The following is a 24,896-nucleotide window of genomic DNA, read 5'->3' as shown; positions in this document are numbered from 1 at the left end:
AAGTTAAAAAATGTGAAATACTAAAATTGTATCCAAGTGCCGAACAGTATTTTTGCCAAGCAAAAAAGATATTTGCAAATGTACAACAATCAGAAATATTAGCTGGCATTTTAACATATGGACAATGTAAAATAGCTTTCAACTTGAATAGAGCCACTATCTCTTTTTCCATATCACAAGTTACATTCTCTATTTCTGTAAGCCAATCAATTCCCACTTTAATCATAGTAATCCAATTATAATTATAATGCTTAATGTTAGGTAGGGAGAAACCTCCATATGTTTTTAAATGTTATTTTTCTTGAAAAATTGTGCTCTTTTCTTCCCCCATAAAAATAGCAGACATGTTTGGTTAAATCTACGTATATCGCATTGTAGAATAAAAAAAAGGAGATTCTGCATCAAATATAATAGGCGCAGAGGACCATCTGCTCAAATCAAGAACAAATTTTGAAAAGAAATAATCATAGATAAGTTTACACTAATCTTTTGGATTCTGGCTTAATGTTAACCCTAAATAACCAATATAATCAACCATTTTAAAAGAGTGAGACGCACAACTATCTATTATTTCATTAATCCAAAGAATCTCAGATTTACTAGAATGAATCTGATATCCAGAGAAGGAACTATATATATCGATCTCCATTTATAATTTGTTGAGTGACATAATAAGAGATCATCATATAATGATAATACATTTTTACTATCTAATTTAATCCCATTTATTTCCTGTCTTAAAAAAAATTGCCTGGGGTTCCAATGCAGTATTAAATAGAAATGGTAATAATGGACAACCCTGCCTAGTTCCCTTTAAATAATATTATATTCTGAGATAATTTCCCATTAACCAATAGCTGTGAATTGGCATTATTATATAATAGACAAACAAAATTTAAGAAGTGGCCTGAATAAAAACAACATTTTGATGTGAAATAAACAGATGGTCTTAACTAATCAAATTTTAGTGTCTTTATTATACACATACTTTAATTTTATATGACATGTGCATAACTACTTATTAAATTATTATTATCTCAAAAAATTCAGAAAGTAAGTGTTGTCTAACAATATACTCGGAAACATTATTTTGCTCTACACCATGAAAAATTATAGCAAATTAATACAGCAGATGGACCCTCCTCCAAATAGCTCTCAATCTACTTAATAACCATTATAACATTAGATCGGATGAAGCATTTTTAAGGAAATAATTATAGAAGTGGTGGCGTGTAAGGGTGGCTATCAGGGGAGACTAAGGGAAGTTGTTATCACTGTATGTTGACATCAGCTACTTAGGTAAATGTCTCGAAAGCTAGCAAAGCTGATCTGCATGGAAATTATTTTATAAATGCAAGCCGCAATTCTTTTAAATGGATTATTTTCATAAAAAAACTAAATTATTCTTATTAGTATGAATATTATTATTTATAAAGTTCATTGTATACAGTGCTATACATGGGTAATTGTTTAAATATCTTTTCATAAGTATTGTTTTATATCAAAGGTACATAGTAACTTGCACTTAAGCAAATAAACATTCTCCTAAAAGGGTGTTCTAATGGAAAGCAAAAATAAATGATCTAATTTAATTTATTTATTAGATAAAATTCCTAATTATGATGTTTTTTTCTGATGTTTAAATTTTATACTAAAAACATCAAATACTATATTCTGGGTTGTTTTTTTGTTGTTTTGGTTTTGTTTGTTTTTTATCTGAAACCAATTCTAATCAACTAATAAAGCCACCAAATCAATTTTCAGTTCAGTTGTTATTGCTTCCATGTTGGACAGTTCAGGAAGCACCTTTTTATCTGTTGGAACACATCCTTGGGCTTATTGTTCCTTGGATTTGTATCTGAAGCCAGGAGAAGGGTCAGCTGATACACCCTGAGATATCAGCCTGCCACTACCAGCACATACGGGTGCTTTTGTTACAAGTGAGTACCCATTTGGCTTCTACTGATGCTCTTTTGCTTGTGGCACCATTGATCTACACATGTGGCACCCCTCTGTTTTGTGTTTAGTTCAGGAAAAGGTAGGTAAAAAGATGTTCTCCCATGGGTTGGTTACCTCTTCCATCCATGAATGTTTTAGGAAAGCCAGTGAAAATAGCATGACAGTCAAAGTAAAGAAGATGAAAATGGCTTCATCACAAAACTATTATCTCTGAAAAAAACTCAACACAACTTTTTTTTACTTGAAACTTGTGGAATTCATAAAGATTTGTACCCGCCCCTTGTCAGAGCAGCGAGTGATGAGATCAACTTCATTAAAATCAATGCAGCTGCTTCTGTCTTGCAAAAATTGAAAGTGAAAAAAGGGACTGAGAGATGGCGATATGACAAAATTAGTGAAAAAGAGTGTCAAAGGCAGTAAGAGAGAGTGACAAGGAGATAAATAAGAGTAATTACAATTTGAGTTACATGGTAGAATTAGGAGAGAAAAAAAGCTGAGCAGGAGAGTTGCAAAGCCAAAAACAATTTAAAAAAAAAAATACTAAAAAAAAGTCGAACAAGATCTAAAAATTTAACAAAAATATAATGAAAAATAACATGCAAAATTTGGGACAAATTACGATTCTGATACTATTAACCTTTAAAGTCAGGATTCTAATATTTCCAACCAAATCCTAGTGAAGCACAAAGCCTTAAGGTTTACTCATAAATACAAGGTGTTCTAAAAATGTTAAACTATTATTTGTGTCCCCTAGAACTGAGGGTTACTATTGCTAAAGTTATACCTTATGGCATTAGATCCATTATGTATGTAATATTAGGGCAATCAGAAAAACGCTTGAGTATCAAGACTGTAAGTCCATTGTTTAAAAAGGGCATTATAACAAAAATTACAAATAAGACTGGTGGTGAACCTCCTTTTAATATGTCCTGTATTGTATAGGATACTATGGCCTAGATTTAGAGTTTGGCGGTAGCCGTGAAAACCAGCGTTAGAGGCTCCTAACGCTGGTTTTAGGCTACCGTCGGTATTTGGAGTCATTCAAAAAAGGGTCTAACGCTCACTTTTCAGCCGCGACTTTTCCATACCGCAGATCCCCTTACGTCAATTGCGTATCCTATCTTTTCAATGGGATCTTTCTAACTCCGGTATTTAGAGTCGTGTCTGAAGTGAGCGTTAGAAATCTAACGACAAAACTCCAGCCGCAGAAAAAAGTCAGGAGTTAAGAGCTTTTTGGGCTAACGCCGGTTCATAAAGCTCTTAACTACTGTACTCTAAAGTACACTAACACCCATAAACTACCTATGTACCCCTAAACTGAGGCCCCCCCACATCGCCGCCACTCGATTAAAAATTTTTAACCCCTAATCTGCCGACCGCCACCTACGTTATACTTATGTACCCCTAATCTGCTGCCCCTAACACCGCCGACCCCTGTATTATATTTATTAACCCCTAACCTGCCCCCCACAACGTCGCAGCCAACTACCTACAATAATTAACCCCTAATCTGCCGACCGCAAAGCGCCGCTACTTAAGTTATCCTTATGTACCCCTAATCTGCTGCCCCTAACACCGCCGACCCCTATATTATATTTATTAACCCCTAATCTGCCCCCCTCAACGTTGCCTCCACCTGCCTACACTTATTAACCCCTAATCTGCCGAGCGGACCGTACCGTTATTATAATAAAGTTATTAACCCCTAATCCGCCTCACTAACCCTATAATAAATAGTATTAACCCCTAATCTGCCCTCCCTAACATCGCCGACACCTAACTTCAATTATTAACCCCTAATCTGCCGACCGGAGCTCACCGCTATTCTAATAAATGTATTAACCCCTAAAGCTAAGTCTAACCCTAACACTAACACCCCCCTAAGTTAAATATAATTTTAATCTAACGAAATTAATTAACTCTTATTAAATAAATTATTCCTATTTAAAGCTAAATACTTACCTGTAAAATAAATCCTAATATAGCTACAATATAAATTATAATTACATTGTAACTATTTTAGGATTAATATTTATTTTACAGGCAACTTTGTATTTATTTTAACCAGGTACAATAGCTATTAAATAGTTAAGAACTATTTAATAGTTACCTAGTTAAAATAATAACAAAATTACCTGTAAAATAAATCCTAACCTAAGTTACATTTAAACCTAACTACACTATCATTAAATTAATTAAATAAAATATCTACAATTACCTACAATTAAACCTAACACTACACTATCAATACATTAATTAAATACAATATCTACAAATAACTACAATGAAATAAACTAACTAAAGTACAAAAAATAAAAAAGAGCTAAGTTACAAAAAATAAAAAAATATTTACAAACATAAGGAAAATCTTACAACAATTTTAAACTAATTACACCTACTCTAAGCCCCCTAATAAAATAACAAAGCCCCCCAAAATAAAAAAATGCCCTACCCTATTCTAAATTACTAAAGTTCAAAGCTCTTTTACCTTACCAGCCCTGAACAGGGCCCTTTGCGGGGCATGCCCCAAGAAGTTCAGCTCTTTTTCCTGTAAAAAAAAACATACAATACCCCCCCCAACATTACAACCCACCACCCACATACCCCTAATCTAACCCAAACCCCCCTTAAATAAACCTAACACTAAGCCCCTGAAGATCTTCCTACCTTATCTTCACCTCACCAGGTATCACCGATCCATCCTGGCTCCAAAATCTTCATCCAAGCCCAAGCGGGGGCTAGACATCCATCATCCGACTGCTGAAGAAGTCCAGAAGAGGGTCCAAAGTCTTCATCCTATCCGGGAAGAAGAGTAGATCCGGACCGGCAACCATCATCTTCCAAGCGGCATCTTCTATCTTCATCCGATGAGGACCGGCTCCATCCTGAAGACCTCCACCGCGGACCCATCTTCATCCGGCGACGTCCAACTGAAGAATGACGGTTCCTTTAAGGGACGTCATCCAAGATGGCGTCCCTCGAATTCCGATTGGCTGATAGGATTCTATCAGCCAATCGGAATTAAGGTAGGAATATTCTGATTGGCTGATTCCATCATCTTAACTACAAATGGGGGTACTATAAGCGCCTACTAAGTACCTGTAGCCCAGGAGAGGTGCGTCTAGCAGGCACCTAAAATTGCAATGGATAGAGGAAAAAGCCCAGGCGCCAACTATACGAAGGCAAGGTAAATCTGTCTGTTGTTGAATGTTTTAATATATCCAGAAAAGTGTACACAGTGCAGTAAAATACACAGTAAAAATAAATTAAAGAACAGTACAATAAAAACAATACAATAAAAAACAAGTTACAATAAAAGCAATTGAACCAATTTTCATGGATCCATGATGGTTTTACAATAAAAGCAAGATTACTCAGATAAATACATAGATAAAATCAAGAGTGTGTGGGAGAAATAGAGCCTCCTGAAAAATAGAGCCTTCTATGAATTACTCAGGATAATATATGAATTACTCAGGATAATATAAGAACCTACTACTATGTGTGATACTCCTAGTGTGGATGGTTGTGATCCCCAAGGGGTAAATGGACTATGCTGATCCTAAAGGTTTATGTGCTTAGTAGATCCAAGTGTGTGTAAGGCAATGACAGATTATGTCAATAGAATGGTATATCAGAAAATATGAATACGAATAATATATATACAGAATCAAAATATATATATACAAATAACACTAGATGACAAATTGAACTCGTGAAGAAGTGTCCTGTGGAAAAAATGCCGGTGAAAAAAGTGCCGGTGAAAATAGTGCTAAAACAAATGCAGCTGGAAACAAAAAATTCCTTATGAAGAACTGTGGAAACAAAGTCAAATCCCAATCCGGTGAGATCAAATAAAACAATCCAATAGTGATGAACAAAATCAATCCGATGAGAAAAATACAAAAAATATAATAAAAAATATAAAAAATTCCAATCCTAGAAGAATGCTATAAATCCAAAGTATATGTCTAAAGTATATGTCTAAACAGACACCCCTGAGAAAACAGTGAACTGTGCAAAAAACTGCAATCAAATATAGATAGCTGCAATCGCTTGTGGGTCTGAACGTGTGATCAGGTTTTTATCCCCTTAATGGTGGATGTCCCACCGTAAAAAGTTGATAGTAGAAAATTGCGAATATATTCCCCCTAAAAAAAGATAACAAATATAGTGTAGATAGTACAATAAAATGTCACAATTAAAATAAGGCTTACCAGTGTCTACGCGTTTCGGCCCGTGTCAGGCCTTTCTCAAGACTGGTTTTAATTTGTGAATGGGTGCCTTATATAGGGTGTTTGACCCTTAATTGGAGATTGAATCACTTCTGGTTTTTCGTTAGTGCCATGTAGTGGCTTATTGTCTAATTTGTTGTTTCACGTTTCTTTAACAAGAACCCTTTAGTGTTAACATAATTCATCTTATTTATGTTAATGTTTGAGTGTTAGCTCCGAAGTTAGGTACACAGTGTATTTACCTTCCTTGCGTATGCCGTGTCGTCACTTCCGGTTAGAGCCGATTTACATATAAAGTAATTAATTTAATATGCGGGGGTCTAAGTCTACTGCGGATACTTGCCGCTAACATAACGGATCTTAGAAATGAGATAGTAGGAGTGAAGGAAGCAGATTTTTTATCTTTTTCTCCTTTCTGTACTCCGTATTTGGCTGGCTCTGATTGGTCGTGACATCACGGAGGTGGACGGCTTTAATTGGGCAATGAGAGGCCATGTGCATATACACTCACGTGTGTGTGAGGGTGTTGTCTGTGAACTCCTTGTTGATTGGCGCAAAGGCGATGTTTACATAACAAGTGAAATTGTGTCTCTGACAATTGGGAGGACCGGGGGAAACTCGATTATCTTCTATGTTATCAGTTGTGGCATTGTAAATAATATTTACCTATTCTATTTGGCAATAAAGAAAAATATATGGTTTTTACACAAGTATATTATTGTGTTTTTATTTTTATTTTAATTTTCGTTCCTACTGCTACATTGGGTATTAATATATCCGGACTTCCAATCCTTGCCAATACATTCTCAACCTTTAGCATTCCCTTAAATGTATTAGTCTATCAAATCTGTGACTGGTTCAGAGTCGAATATGATATTGGACTAAGGAGCAGAACTGAGATTGCGGAATTTTATTCAAATGTGCTAATATACTTTCCAGTATATATGGCACCCTTGCATCTAGTTTTACCTATATGTGCAGTATCTAAGTCTTATGAGTCCCCTCTATACTCATATCTTCGGGGCCAGCATTAGGTGCTGCTGGATATAGGTGACTCTCTCATAGAGTCATATAGTTCCAGAGCTAATGGTCCTTATAATTTTTGGTGATAGATCTTATCTTTGACCATCGTACTTTTCGTCTGTGTTTGGAAACTGTTAGAATGTGACCTTGTAACACTTAAAATCACTTATTAGGAATATACTCTAATAGAATATTGGATATCCTCGGCCAAAGTACCTGACAGGGATAAGACCATATGTCTTATTATGGCCTATGAGAGGTTTTTAGAGATCTTCAATATACAAATTTGTATTGAATTGTATTGGATTCTTGGTCCAACACTAATTATTTAAAATGTTGGGAACATAAATGGTGAGTGGATATATCGTATACTCTTTTAGGAAGGGTATTGTCTTCTATAGAATAAAGTATAAAAACAGCAGATAAAAATGTCTTCTATAGACTAGTTGATAAAAATATCAGATAAAAATATCAGATAAAATTATGACAGGACAACATATTAGCCTTGAAATTGTTGTGGAACAATGTTTTAAGAGGATATATTTAGATGAGATGATGTTATTTTCTAATCACTGTCATCCATAATGATCAAGAGGTGGTAGGCATGGTTATGGATGTGTAGGATCCGTTGGATCTTTATTTTAAAATTATGAATATAAAAAATCATAAATATAAAAAGTCCAATAAAAATGAATAAAAATGGAACTACTGATCTTATGGATCAGCCATCGTCTTCTTTTAACAAGGCCCAGTGTTTCCTGAAAATGTTTTCTATGATATTTCTATTGGCACTGAATTTTGTGATCATTGGGACATTGAGAGTCCCACCTATTTCTTCCATCTGTGTTGTCCTTTTTTTGTCCAGATCGAAGAAATAGGTGGGACTCTCAATGTCCCAATGATCACAAAATTCAGTGCCAATAGAAATATCATAGAAAACATTTTCAGGAAACACTGGGCCTTGTTAAAAGAAGACGATGTGATTGGAGAAAAGCTTCCAGACAAACCACGATTTATCTATAGGAAAGCAAAAAATCTGAGAAGTTACCTAGCACCAAGTATCCAAAAGAAGAGAAACCCGGACATTAGAGACGTATTTGGGAAGAAAATTACGGGCTTCTTCCCATGTCCATCCTGTAAAGCCTGTAAACACGGGAAAAAGTCGACAAATTTCATGTGTTTCCATACAAAAGAAAATCACAAAATTCAAGAAATTATAAGGTGCCAAGATAAAGGAACCATATATCTGTTACAATGCACCTGTGGTTTACAATATATCGGGCAAACGTCAAGACCTCTAAGAGATAGGATCCGGGAACATCTTCTACTAATAGAAAAACTAAGTATGGATACTGCTCTGTAAAGACATTTCTCTACAGTACATAAGGGAAATACCAAAGACCTTACATATATGGGGATAAAGAAAGTGAAAAAAGAATGGAGGGGCGGCAACTATGAGAAAAAGTTGCTGTCTGCCGAATCCAGATGGATCTTCACCTTAGACTGCCTTTACCCCAAAGGCCTGAACAATAGAGAAGATTTGTCTCATCTATTCAACATGACCTAGACCCATAAGTCAATCGCTGTTACTGTTCTAAAGAAACAAGAGACTTGGCTCAAATGTTTCCTTCTTCTATTCAAACAAGGGGCTTTTTGAATCATTGTCCTTGGCTGATCCATAAGATCAGTAGTTCCATTTTTATTCATTTTTATTGGACTTTTTATATTTACAATTTTTTATATTCATAATTTTAAAATAAAGATCCAACGGATCCTACACATCCATAACCATGCCTACCACCTCTTGATCATTATGGATGACAGTGATTAGAAAATAACATCATCTCATCTAAATATATCCTCTTAAAACATTGTTCCACAACAATTTCAAGGCTAATATGTTGTCCTGTCATAATTTTATCTGATATTTTTATCTGATATTTTTATCAACTAGTCTATAGAAGACATTTTTATCTGCTGTTTTTATACTTTATTCTATAGAAGACAATACCCTTCCTAAAAGAGTATACGATATATCCACTCACCATTTATGTTCCCAACATTTTAAATAATTAGTGTTGGACCAAGAATCCAATACAATTCAATACAAATTTGTATATTGAAGATCTCTAAAAACCTCTCATAGGCCATAATAAGACATATGGTCTTATCCCTGTAAGGTACTTTGGCCGAGGATATCCAATATTCTATTAGAGTATATTCCTAATAAGTGATTTTAAGTGTTACAAGGTCACATTCTAACAGTTTCCAAACACAGACGAAAAGTACGATGGTCAAAGATAAGATCTATCACCAAAAATTATAAGGACCATTAGCTCTGGAACTATATGACTCTATGAGAGAGTCACCTATATCCAGCAGCACCTAATGCTGGCCCCGAAGATATGAGTATAGAGGGGACTCATAAGACTTAGATACTGCACATATAGGTAAAACTAGATGCAAGGGTGCCATATATACTGGAAAGTATATTAGCACATTTGAATAAAATTCCGCAATCTCAGTTCTGCTCCTTAGTCCAATATCATATTCGACTCTGAACCAGTCACAGATTTGATAGACTAATACATTTAAGGGAATGCTAAAGGTTGAGAATGTATTGGCAAGGATTGGAAGTCCGGATATATTAATACCCAATGTAGCAGTAGGAACGAAAATTAAAATAAAAATAAAAACACAATAATATACTTGTGTAAAAACCATATATTTTTCTTTATTGCCAAATAGAATAGGTAAATATTATTTACAATGCCACAACTGATAACATAGAAGATAATCGAGTTTCCCCCGGTCCTCCCAATTGTCAGAGACACAATTTCACTTGTTATGTAAACATCGCCTTTGCGCCAATCAACAAGGAGTTCACAGACAACACCCTCACACACACGTGAGTGTATATGCACATGGCCTCTCATTGCCCAATTAAAGCCGTCCACCTCCGTGATGTCACAACCAATCAGAGCCAGCCAAATACGGAGTACAGAAAGGAGAAAAAGATAAAAAATCTGCTTCCTTCACTCCTACTATCTCATTTCTAAGATCCGTTATGTTAGCGGCAAGTATCCGCAGTAGACTTAGACCCCCGCATATTAAATTAATTACTTTATATGTAAATCGGCTCTAACCGGAAGTGACGACACGGCATACGCAAGGAAGGTAAATACACTGTGTACCTAACTTCGGAGCTAACACTCAAACATTAACATAAATAAGATGAATTATGTTAACACTAAAGGGTTCTTGTTAAAGAAACGTGAAACAACAAATTAGACAATAAGCCACTACATGGCACTAACGAAAAACCAGAAGTGATTCAATCTCCAATTAAGGGTCAAACACCCTATATAAGGCACCCATTCACAAATTAAAACCAGTCTTGAGAAAGGCCTGACACGGGCCGAAACGCGTAGACACTGGTAAGCCTTATTTTAATTGTGACATTTTATTGTACTATCTACACTATATTTGTTATCTTTTTTTAGGGGGAATATATTCGCAATTTTCTACTATCAACTTTTTACGGTGGGACATCCACCATTAAGGGGATAAAAACCTGATCACACGTTCAGACCCACAAGCGATTGCAGCTATCTATATTTGATTGCAGTTTTTTGCACAGTTCACTGTTTTCTCAGGGGTGTCTGTTTAGACATATACTTTAGACATATACTTTGGATTTATAGCATTCTTCTAGGATTGGAATTTTTTATATTTTTTATTATATTTTTTGTATTTTTCTCATCGGATTGATTTTGTTCATCACTATTGGATTGTTTTATTTGATCTCACCGGATTGGGATTTGACTTTGTTTCCACAGTTCTTCATAAGGAATTTTTTGTTTCCAGCTGCATTTGTTTTAGCACTATTTTCACCGGCACTTTTTTCACCGGCATTTTTTCCACAGGACACTTCTTCATGAGTTCAATTTGTCATCTAGTGTTATTTGTATATATATATTTTGATTCTGTATATATATTATTCGTATTCATATTTTCTGATATACCATTCTATTGACATAATCTGTCATTGCCTTACACACACTTGGATCTACTAAGCACATAAACCTTTAGGATCAGCATAGTCCATTTACCCCTTGGGGATCACAACCATCCACACTAGGAGTATCACACATAGTAGTAGGTTCTTATATTATCCTGAGTAATTCATATATTATCCTGAGTAATTCATAGAAGGCTCTATTTTTCAGGAGGCTCTATTTCTCCCACACACTCTTGATTTTATCTATGTATTTATCTGAGTAATCTTGCTTTTATTGTAAAACCATCATGGATCCATGAAAATTGGTTCAATTGCTTTTATTGTAACTTGTTTTTTATTGTATTGTTTTTATTGTACTGTGCTTTAATTTATTTTTACTGTGTATTTTACTGCACTGTGTACACTTTTCTGGATATATTAAAACATTCAACAACAGACAGATTTACCTTGCCTTCGTATAGTTGGCGCCTGGGCTTTTTCCTCTATCAATTGATTCCATCATCTTCCAAGCGGCATCTTCTATCTTCATCCGATGAGGACCGGCTCCATCCTGAAGACCTCCACCGCGGACCCATCTTCATCCGGCGACGTCCAACTGAAGAATGACGGTTCCTTTAAGGGACGTCATCCAAGATGGCGTCCCTCAAATTCCGATTGGCTGATAGGATTCTATCAGCCAATCGGAATTAAGGTAGGAATATTCTGATTGGCTGATGGAATCAGCCAATCAGAATCAAGTTCAATCCGATTGGCTGATCCAATCAGCCAATCAGATTGAGCTCACATTCTATTGGCTGTTCCGATCAGCCAATAGAATGCGAGCTCAATCTGATTGGCTGATTGGATCAGCCAATCGGATTGATCTTGATTCTGATTGGCGTTAGGCTCCTTTTTTGGAGCCTAACGCAGCCATTCTGTGGACTCTCAATACCAGAGTTATTTTAGAGGTGCGGCCAGAAAAAAGCCAGCGTTAGCTACGCGGGTCATTACCGACAAAACTCTAAATCTAGCCGTATATGTTGTTAGTTTAAAACATTTCAGTAATTGGTATCTAATGGGTTGCTGATAAGAATGATGCTTATACCGTCAAGCATTCTGGTGAGTTGAAAAGATAAAAATCTAACGATTATGTATGAAATGAGCCAGAAGAGTATTGTTTTTCTAGATTTAGAAAAACAGGTCTAATACAAGAACACATTTTAAACCTGTGGTCAATAACAATTATATACATACATCCAGTTGCCATCTTGAAAGGTGGAAAAGAAATGTACCTAAGGGGCAGATGCAAAGAATAAGGAATAATTGTAGTACTACAAAGATGATCTATTATAATCTGATGTACTTAAGAAAAAATTTGTAGACAATATTCTAAAGATTCTATAGAAATAGAGAGCTAATTGATGAAGATTATGGAAAGAAAGTATTTAGTCAATTAAATGAAAGAAGAAATTTCTCCAAAAGTAGATAACAAAATAAATGTTCCTTTTATAACACAATTCAGTAGCAATCATAGTGGAGAAAATTATAAACAAACATTGTCATGTGTTAAAGAATGACAATAGAGAAACAGATTACAAGTGAAGCTCTATTCAACGCTCCCACTTGAGCGTTAATTGCACTAGAAGTAAGCTTTTTGTGCATATCGGGTTGCGCTTGTATTACAAGTTGAAAGTAAAAAGTTATCACTCGGGCACTAACTCGACTCACATAAAAAGCTGAACTTACAATATCGCACGTGCAATAACCTATTCCCCCCCATAGGTTTTTTTCAGTTTTTTTGCTCCATTGACTTCTAACACCCTACTTGTGCAGAAACCGGATCGCATATTCTTAAGTTTGCTAACCCGACATGAAAATACGAATATTTTACATTCCAATGTTCTTCAGATAGCAGAATATGTTCTATGCATTCAGAAATACATATTTCAACTCTTTTTTTGTACTATATATATATATATATATATATATATATATATATATATATATATATATATATAATCTAGAGAGAGAGAGAAAGAGGGAGCGAGAATTTATATATAGGTATAGATATATGAATATCTATTTATAAATACTTAGAACATAGTCTGCTAGTAAATACATAATATAACACTTTATTAAAAATTAATATTGCATAAATAAGCTTTTTCATGTTTGCATCTACTTAAAGGGATATTCCAGCCAAAATAGAAAACCACATGGATGCATTTCGTTATTGACAGAAGCAATTTTGTAATATGCATGCATTAGCAAAAAGGCTTCTAATAAAAGATATAGCTGTTTCAAAAGTGTATTTAAGTATGCACCGTGCACCAGCATTTTAAACACACTTGTTCGGAGAGCATAAGGTGCTTGTACCATCTGGTAATGAATCAATTTGTTAATTGCTGACATGATACAAGCCCCACTGATGATCTAAGCAGCTGCATTATTTAAATTGGGGGTGCAGTGAAAATATCTAGCTATGCTTCACATGCATCTGCAGAGATAATTCTTAACACTAAAACAGTGATAACTCTTAATAGAAGCATTTTTGCCAATACATGTATATTGAAGATATGTTTCTATTCAGAAATGCAATAAATCTATGTGCATTTATATTTTGACTGGAATGTCCCTTTAAATGCAAAGGGCTCCAATGCACTTATATATATGTCTATATGTGTGCACATATGTATTTATGTGCTTATATGTGTATATAGGTCTATAAATACATATATACACATATAAGTACATAAATACATATGTACACACACACATATATATATTTGTATATATATATACATACAGACTACGTATCCATCTTTAGAGATTTATATGTATGTATCTCTATGGTAAAGCCCTTTGCCTGCCTTTTGTTTCTAATACCCGGGACCTCATATGTTTTGAGCCCTTATAACTCTTTTGTTCAATATTTTTTAGAAGAATTTTTTATTAGATAGTGTTAATATGAGCGTAAATGTACTTTGTAATTTATTTTTAATGTGTTTTAAGACACTCTTTTGTTTTGCGAAACAGTTAACCAGAGCTCTGAGGATGCACTAACCCGACACACATTAAATTCAATTGTGCTCAAGCGATCACGTTTACTTTAAACTTGTAATAGGAGCAAAAAACCTGATGCATACAAACACCCACGATAAACCTCTTATCGCTCATGCGTAACTGTTAGCACTCTACTTGAAATCTAGCCCAGAATTGGCACATTCATATGTGAGAAAACATGAATAGTCTATAGAAAGGCAGACAACTTTAAAGGGGCAGTCAACAACATAATTGTTGCTATTTAAAAAGATAGATCGGGGCGAATTTTGGCCTAGGCAAACAAGGCACTTGCCTAGGGCAGCAGATTGGTAGGGGGCAGCACTTTTTGTGGCTATAGTTGTAAGAAGCGTACAGTTATTTTAGAAGCATTTATGCAGGTATATAAGGGAGATTTTGCCCATAGAGCTTACATTCTAGGGGGTATAATATACTTCCCATGGAGCATACAGTTTAGAGTTAGCTCTGAACCTTTCTTTTATTCAGATAGCTATTGCCTTTATTTATTTCTAATGACATGGTGAGTCCACGGATCATCATAATTACTATTTGGAATATCACTTCTGGTCAGCAGAAGGAGGCAAAGAGCACCACAACTAAAGGTGTTAAATACCACTCCCCTTACCCACAAACCCCAGTCATTCTCTCTGCTTGTAGTTGCATGGAAGTGGTAAAGTAGGTGTCTGATTCTTCAATCAAGAGTTTGGTATTTTTAAAGCAGAGCAAGCTGCTCTGACTTTTTTCTGGGGTATAGCCGTAGTCCATGTTAGTCTCTTCAGTAGAGATATAATCCCTTCTGCGCTTCCCATGTAGTTTATGCTGCCCTTCTTTTAAAGAGTCTGAGTAAGTTTATTAAGCCTTTTTTTGTTTTTCCACAGGTCCATGTAAGGAGTGTTCCCTTTCAAACTTGGTGAGCTGCCCGCAAATGGGCAAATTTGCCTGTGGGGGTGTGATAGTTAATCAGTCAAGTAGCTGGTTATTGCTACTGCGAACTTACGGTAGTAATTAGCGCTTATAAAATTATCCAGAGATCAGATCTCTGGTTAATTTTATAAATGTGAACCAAATGCCCCAAAATACTGTGTAGTGTATTTTATTAAAATAACAGCACCATATTTTGGGAGTAATGTTGGCGGTCTATGGGAACTGTGTGTTACCAGTAAATATATATATATGTATATGACATATTAGCAGACAAATATATATGTATATCAGCATATACATATATATTTACTAACTGCTGCCAATCTCTGTGCTACTTACCCCCTTTGCCAACTATGGAAGCAAACTCTTGTGAACACATTGTTTCCCAGCACATTAGCGTGCGCTGGTAATTACACAGTGGAGCACAAATTTCTTGAAAGCGATATTTAGCGATCTACTTGTAATCTGGCCCTCATTCGGGAAGAAAATTAGGGGTATCTTTCCCTGTTTGATCTGTAAAACTTGGAGACGTTCAGAAAATTTTACATCCTTTAAGTCTAATGTGACAGGGAAAGAATACAAATTCAAAGATCTTATTAGACAGATAGGAATATAATTTACCTTTTGTAATGTAAATTTTGGAAACAAAATGGGGGGGAGAGTCGGAAAGACCTGTAAGAGAATTTTTTTATCAATTGAACATGCTTCAGATGATGAAATAAAGATCTACCTGTCCCTAAAACACTTTTTAAAATGCAATGGTTATAATTTGAAGCATTTCAAATATATATGGCTATAGCTAAACTAAAAAAATAATTGGAGAGGTGGTAATGTACATAATGAACTATTAAAGTAGAAAAGTAAATGGATTTTTTAATTGAACTGTCTAGACCCAAAATGTAGACTCCTATTTTGTTATAAGTTAATCCTGTATTATTTCAGTACTACTAATTTTCTGTTGGTCAATACTAGGAAAATTGCTTCTTTAGCTTTTTTCCCTTTCGTTTCGTATATATCTGTCAAATTATATTGGAATTTAACTTTGGATTATTTAAACGACTGGAGAATTGGAAATTATATAAAATGGTACAAATGTTTCTATTTAAAGAGGGCATCTGAAACAATGTTTGTTACAGGAGAAAAAGCTATAAAAAAAACTTGGTAAATTATTCTATAGAAGTAATGGAACAAATGGGTTAATAAAACTCCACCTACAGGACTATTTAAATAAATTGAGATGAAGAATGAGGAGGAGGATGCTTGAGAACGTCTCTGTGTGAGCTAAAACGCGTAGCAAGAACAAGTTTGCCCCAAGGATCTTAACGTACTATCTTTCAACACCAGAGGAGGTAACCAGCTTCAAACTGTGAATTCAGGACCTGACGTGAGTGTGGGGAGATCGGCGAAGAGTGAGTTTGAAAAGTTAAATGGCGAGATGGTTTTTATCTTAATCCTAGGGAAATAAAGAATTTTAAGCTATACAGGTATATGCCTTGACTAGACAACATTGAGGGAATTTAACCCATAAGTTTATTAACGGAGTAAAAGCAAAGCCTTTTTGCATTTTTTATTATTCTAGGGAAAAAAATGTCATACTCTTTGACATGTCATGGAATTGAATGTTATACTTAAAAATATTTTTCCAATGTTCAGTAAATTCAAATACTAATTTAGAGAATATTTTAAGACTAATAATGATCCCGAGACATTTGTTTCTTCATCCATTTGAAACTGAATTTAATATGAAATATTAATGTTAAATATCTAGAAGTAAACAAATGTATATTTTAACCTCTTAACAACTGATATACCCTGCATGTCAGCGGTTGTTAAGGGTTTTACTAACGCAGCTTCACTGACACTGGCGAAGTTGTGCTAAAACTGTATGCCTCACTTATGGAGGCAATCAGATATAGGGGTAGATTTATCAAGCAGCGGATGCTGGAATCTACCCCTGTAGTTTCAGGTCCGCCTGAAACGTAAGTTAAGAAGCAGCGGTCGTAAGAACACATCTGCCACCTCTGATGTGGCGGGCAGAAATCATCCTGATCAGGACGATCGGGATGATTGACACACCCTGCTAGCCGCGAATTGGCCTTGAATGTGCAGGGGGCGATATTGCACAAGCTGTAGCATTTCACCAGAAATGCTTTTAAATTCCGACAGCACAATGTCGGGCGGACATGATTCGCCACAGATCTGCCCGCCACTTGATAATTTGGCCCCATTGCGTGGTCTTGTCAACATCAGCAAGGCCTGCTCTATTTCCAACACATGTATGTGTGCATATTAATGATGTCCTATGTACAGGGTATGTTGGTTGTCATTAGGGTATTAAAACATCTTTTGTTTAGGTATCTGTTTTTTATAACATCCCTCATAAGACCAGATTTAACACTTAAGGTTATTTCTATAGCTTCTAGTTTAAAGACCAGCACATCTGTTTTCTTTGAGTTTAGTTTGTTTTTATATATTGCCCAAGCAAAAGTCTAAGCTACACAAATAAGTAGTCAAAATAGATATAAATAGTGTTGAACACATCATTCACAGGTTTTGGAGAAAGAAGATGACCCCTATCCACTCAATGTGGCTAAAACAATTTAAACACAACTTATCACTTAAACATTACCACTCTATTGTTACAGATAAACTAGATCTTTATAACAACTAGTTGTATATTTGGAGGTCTAGACCTGAAACTGAGACTCTAGGTACATAGGTATTAAAGGGACATGAAACCCAATTTTTTTTCTTTCATGATTTAGAAAGAGCATGTAATTTTAAACAACTTTCCATTTTACTTCTATCATCTAATTTGCTTCATTCTCTTGATATAATTTGTTGAAAAGCATAGCTGCCGATTGGTGGCTGCACATAGATGCCTCATGTGATTGGCTCACCCATGTGCATTGCTGTTTCTCCAACAAAGGATAAATACATAATAAAGCAAATTAAATAATAGGAGTAATTTTGAATGTTGTTTAAAATTGTATTCTCTTTCTATCTGCCCATTTAACTACCATTTTTGCAACCCAGTGAACCCATTATGTTCATTGATCATTAGGTCATCTGCACATTTATTTCCGCTTGTGCTTCAGTATTTTATTTTTTTGAGTCCTTTTTTTATTGTGTTTCTTAAAAATATTTAAAATTATTAATTTATTTTTGTTTGTAAAATTGTTTGTGAATTATACTCAGTGCATTCAGTTCTCTCTCTAATCCAGAGTGGTTGACACTGTTTTATGTATCTTCTTGGAGCTACAAGCAACAACCAGACTGTCTCATTTCTAACTCTTTGTTTGTCCTGATATTTGCTGTTACTGTATTGAAATCCATAAATTAAAATACACACCACACACACACAAATATATATATATAACCAAACACAAAACTGGCACTCTCTGGTCTTTCCATGAAAAAATATTTTACTGTGAAAGTAATGACGTTTCGGGGACAAAGTATCCCCTTCCTCAGACACAGTGTATACAAAGTGCAAACAATATATAGCAAACATTTAAAAACCCCACCCCCCAATTAGGACCAAAAAAAACGCCAAATGGTAGTCATGGTGACTACCCAATCACATAGTAAACAAATATAGTGTGTAATTAATTACAACAGAGCTAATGCACAAATCTGTCTGAGCTTGATAGTAAGTGCACGTGAATAAATCATATGTGACATGTATCGTATAACTAGAACAATATGGTCTGCATGAGAGAACAGGCAAAAAAATGGAGGATGTCTCATTTCTAACTCTTTGTTTGTCCTAATATTTGCAGTTACGGTATTGAAATCCATAAATTAAAATACACACACACACACACACACACACACACACACACACACACACACACACACACACACATATATATATATATATATATATATATATATATATATATATATATATATCTTTCAAGATGCACCAGTGAGTAGACTTAATGTGCCTTTTTGGTTCTTATCTACCATCAAATTCTATGTTTCTATGACACAGGTGATATTCTTTTTGAACAAATATTCTATACAACACAAAAATGTATTTTAACAATGGTCTCTGATCCACTTTTTTGCACACAGCACACAATACTGCATACATATGACAGAATATCAGTAGACCTATGAAACTTTCATTTCTACCATGAATCAGAGTAAGGCCTTTGATATAGTATATCTAAGTCTCACAAGAAAACCAAATCTTGGAAGAATAATTGATAAGAGTGGACATACGCCAACTCAGATGAGTAATAATGGGCCAATTCAAAATCTCCCAATCTCATGCAGTATGGTGTGGTTGAAAACAAACACTGCATCAACAGCAAAACACTCAAGGTATACAGATTGACAAGGTATCTGCAAAAATGAATCATAATGAAGTTTAATGCAGCTATCCAGCAAAAAACGATTCTACATTGATTAATAATCTCTAATCGTTATATATTTTTAATTACTCTGTGTAACCTAAAATACCCAATAGATTCTTATTATAAGACAAATAAATACTAATTAATTAAACAAACATTATAGCCTTCATATCCTAAAATGAACTTAAAAATATATATAAAAAAACAACTAATTTAACAATATAAATGAGATGATTATGGTAAAGACATTATATTCTCTTATTAACTCAAATTACACTTGTTAATGTGCTGAACTGTGAAATCTAATCTTAAAAAAATATAAAGCTAAATAAAAAATATTAAAAAATATATATAAAAATAAAAAATATTCTTAGCTTGTGGAACAGATTCCTATATAAGTATTATTACTAATTTGTTAGCCACTTGTAATCTAGCCCTTAAATGGACAGTGTACTGTAAATTTGTTTTTCTCTTACTGTGTTTCCATTGACTTGTTAAATCAGCTGCAGAGTATAAAATGTATTAGAAATTGCTTCTTTTGGTTTTTGTTTGTATATGAAATAGCTAGTTTTGTTGTACAACTTTCCAATTCACTTTTATCATCACATTTGCTTTGTTCTCTTGGTACTCTTTGTTGAAAGCTAAACCTAGGTAGACTCATAAGCTAGTTTCTAAAACCTTAAAGGCCGCCCCTTATTTCAATGCATTTGGCATTTTTTTTACAGCTAGAGGGTGTATTTTCATATGTGCCATACAGATAACATTGTGACCACGCCCGTGGATTTACAAGTGAGACGGCACTGATTGGCTAAATGCAAATCTGTCAAAAGAACTGAAAGAAGGGGGCAATCTGCAAAGGCTTAGCTACAAGGTAATCACAGAGGTAAAAAGTACACTAATATAACCGTGTTGGTTATGCAAAAGAGGGGAATGGGTAATAAAGGGATTATCTATATTTTTAAATAATAACAATTCTAGAGTAGGCTGTCCCTTTAAAGCCACACAGAATGTCGTAAGGATACTTTGGTTATGTTTTTAGTTTGCTTCATAATTGTTTTAAGCTTAACACTTGTTCTGCTCTCATATTTGATGCTGCATTCACACTGAAGTAGATAAAAAAACATATGCAGAAAAATTTGTGAGAGGTATATTTATTGGAAATCATGTACCATATATATTCCACTGAAAATAGTTTTAATTCCAAAAGAGAATTATACACTTGCTATATACCTTGCAACCACATTTGAATACTCCCTTTGTCCTCAGAAATGGCCCTTAGTATTAATGACCCCTTGCATAGCTCTTTTTTTGTATTATAACTAATTTTTGAGGCATCAATTCATCTAGGGGCTAACATAGTCTTGCCTCATGGTAGCTAATAAATTATTCAAAATTGTATCTTTCTTAAGAAGGTTTTCACAGGACTTTAATAAATGTAATTTTGTTTTTGTAAGATGTACAGTAATTTGTATTACCAGTGGGTGCTCTAAAATATGCTCCTATCTAAATTTCTTGTTCTATCTCAAATATTATTTATACATGCCAAGAGTTAGCCATTGTCTAAAAATATATCGTTTAGTATAGTGGAAGGGAAGTAACCAAAAGGAATTCTTTTATTCCATTTTCTATAATGATTCTTTTTAAAAATGATTTACTTATTTAAAAATAAAGTGGAACAGCATCTAGGTAATCAGAAGTGTCAGTATTACAATGGAGAACAAATCTCAAATTATTAGAATTCAAATGTTTATAACATTATTTAACTTCCACTCAAAATAAAGATGATGTTATCTAAGTAATGTCCCTAGAAGTCTAGGTTTTGTTTGATTGCTAGTGCCAAAAAACTACTGAGCCAGTCAGCTAAACAAGCTAATGCACAATGGAAGGACTTAATTATGCTTAGGGAACCCTTAAGGGCTTGGAGGAATATATGTAAGAAGTTGAAAACCTCCAATGTCTACACTAAGTTTTTACCTCTCAGGGGAAACCCGGAATTTATAGCAGGATTTACTACAGCGCCTTTTAGTCTATCGGCAGAAAGGGGGTTGATTTATGTACAGCCATTGTTGGAAGAGAATGGGAAGAGTGTCAAGTCCTTTCAAACTCTTAGAGGCGAAACATTATTTTGCCTCATTGATCGCTGGAGGTCATATGTCTGGGGATACGCTCCCAGTCGATAATTTGGTAACCCTGTTCTCGCAGGGAATATATTCGATCTCCCCCATATACAGAAGGCTGCTAGAAAGCACGAATCAAAAATATATAACAGATATAGCGGGTTGGTGGTCGGAGAAACTAGGGGAAGAATTGTCACAGCATATAGTGATGGATAGTATTGAATTAGTTAAGAAAGCAACCTTGGCGCAAGACATGAGGGATTCTCACTTTAAACTAATGCATAACTCCTACATAACACCCAGATTATACCAGAGATGGGTTCCACAAACGTCTAACACGTTTCCTAAATGCGGAATCCCTGACCTGGGGATACTGTACCTGTTATGGCAATGTCCGAGACTTACAAAATTTTGGAAGTCAATTCTATACTGGCTAGCAGGTAGATGTAGAACTGAATTGACCTTAGATAGTAGATTAGTTATTTTTTTGGAGTTGCCTGGGGAGGTAGGGCGATATGGGAGATTTGTGGGTACAGCTTTGTTAATTGCGAGGAGAATGGTCTTTAAGCAGTGGATCCTGGCTGCTCCTCCCACATTCTGAGAGTTTAAGGCAGGCCTTATTCACCAACTCACGATAGAGCTATATGACACCACAACCGACATTACCTCCCACACTACGGCTTTTATGAAGAAATGGGAGTGCCTGTTAGTTTCACTGCCACAGGAGGTGACATCTCGTCTCCTATTCCCGCTCAAAAACACTGACTTTTTTTCTCCAAGCACAGTTGAGGGGTGAATGGCTCCTAGTTTTGGGACATTAGCTAGAATAAGATAAACACATAGTTGAGTTCATAGATGGTGTAGAATGGGTGATAACCCATAAGAAGACTAAAAGATGGGTGCTGCCGCTCTCTGAGGACTACAGTATTATTATTATTATTATCATTTATTTGTATAGCGCCGCCAAATTCCGTAGCGCTGGTAACATTAACAGTAATTTTGTTTTGTTTTAGTAGGGTTTTTTTAAATTTTATTTTGATTTAGTTTGAGCTAGTATATTTTCATGCTTCAGAATAGACTGGACATGGATGTGAAAAGTGTAACTTAAACGATTCTGAAGCAGAATTTATTTCTTCTATTGTGTGTGAATATAGGGAAAATGTAGAAAATGTATACTGATAACCTGTATTGAAAATGTATGTACATCAGCTTAATGATTTTTTCTATTTGAAAACAACTGTACATTGGTGGAACTGCTTTCTTTTCCGTTGATAGTTCCTTGTATGATATGTATGTGTCAGTATGGAGAAATAAAGAATTTAAAAAATAAAAAATAAAAAAAACTACTGATCCATTGACACAGGATAAAAAAGTCACCTTTAATTTCAGGTAATGCTGCATAAACCTTCAACATCCAATTGCTCCATACATATTGCATTTTTGAATGAGGTTGTGGAGAAAGAAAGAGAAAATCCACTCTCTGCCCTGACTATTAAGGTATAAAAATATTGTAAAATAAGATATAACTTTTATTAAATACTAAAAATGGGATACAAAAAAATATGTTTAAAACTGGGGGAAATGGGTGTATTATCCAACTCTTGTGAATAAATATATCCCAATATTGTGCCTTTAAATAATTATTACAAAGGTAAATGGGTACATGAATGTGAGGTATATAACCTATATAGGAGCAATCCAAATAGCACTACAATAAGGGTGAAATATCTCCTTGGCATCAATTATGTATTTTCCCAAAATACCATAAATCATGACATTATCCATGCAGTCCAGAGCATAAATTCTGTATTAAAAAAAGGTTACAGAATAAGTAGCCCATAATAAAATTTGCTAGAATGTAAGCAGTCACATAAAGAATGGTAATAATTTCTGGGAAATGTGGATTGGTAAGCAAAATTTAATAGCTTATAGCATATGTGGATGGAATCACCTGTGCGCTGTGTTAATGTAACTCAGACATTTATACTCGCATATATCATGTAAAAAAAATGGATGAAGTGAATGTTATGCTTAAACACGTGTAATATGTACTCTAAATACTACTTAGTTTGTTGACCTATTCATCCATCATAAAGGTCTAAAAATGCAAGTGATTCTATTGATAACACAATATAATATTCATGAGATCATTAATTAGGGCATTCACTTGCCTACAGCAAGTACACTGGAGTTTAATCAATGATAAGTAAGCTGCTATAGTTGGGCTGTTAATCCTCTCAATAATATATTATTCTATTGCACAACATGTCCACTAATAGGAAGAAAATCGTATCACATTTGTGACTTCGGGTTAAACCCATATATAAGTATCAGTTGATTTGTTTGGCATGTAGCCCAGACTATTTATTATAATTGGATAGAAAAAAAAATCCATTTTGTGTCCAATATAGCAGCTGCTAATAAAAATAAATTTAGTTTGGCAAGATGCCCAGATATACAATTAACACAAATTACAAAATAACTATGCACATATTTAAAGTAAATGGATACTAAACCCAATTTTTTTCTTTCATGATTCAGATAGAGCATGCAATTTTAAGCAACTTTTCCTATTATCAATTTTCTTCGTTCTCTTGCTATCTTTATTTGAAAAAAGAAGGCATCTAAGCTAAAATACCAGACAATTTTTGGTTCAGACCCTGGACAGCATTAACCCACCAATCAGCAAGCACAACCCAGCTTGTGAACCAAAAATTGGGCCAGCTTCAAAACTTACATTCTTGCTTTTAAAATAAAGATAGCAAAATAATGAAGAACAATTGATAATCGGAGTAAATTAGAAAGTTGCTTAAAATTGCATGCTCTATCTGAATCATGAAAGATAAAATTTGGTTTCAGTGACCCTTTAAGAAGTTCCTGGAAGGGTATTATAATATTGGTTAGTTCACATTAGATAATGCATATGTATTACAATTGCCATCAAACTGCCATTAAAGTTAGTACGGAGTCAATTCGAACACCACAAATTATTGCTACAGGCTAAATTTCACCAGTGAGATGGCCGCTGAAAGCAGCTTTCAAAAATTAATAGTATGGCAAACTATTGTGACAAATACACCAAAATTCCTTTATTTAAAAAGTGCCCCCATGCACTCTGCTACCCCACTTGATGCATTTTGCTCCTCTGGGCTTTAAAGGTGGCGGGCCGCTGCTCATATGGGGGTATAAAGCATACCAGATCTGAAAGTTCTGT

General features: G+C 34.7%; 1 protein-coding gene across 1 annotated transcript in view; it reads right to left on the bottom strand.

Moving 5' to 3' along the window:
- LOC128656883 (ribosomal protein S6 kinase alpha-2) overlaps positions 1–24,896 on the bottom strand; it is a 631,966-nt gene that overhangs the window by 292,027 nt on the left and 315,043 nt on the right. The gene's annotated exons all lie outside the window — the stretch shown is intronic.

Source organism: Bombina bombina, chromosome 4 (genome assembly GCF_027579735.1).
Source record: "Bombina bombina isolate aBomBom1 chromosome 4, aBomBom1.pri, whole genome shotgun sequence".
Lineage (NCBI taxonomy): Eukaryota > Metazoa > Chordata > Amphibia > Anura > Bombinatoridae > Bombina > Bombina bombina.
The sequence above is the reverse complement of the archived record's forward strand: the minus strand, read 5'-3'. Positions and strand labels throughout refer to the sequence as shown.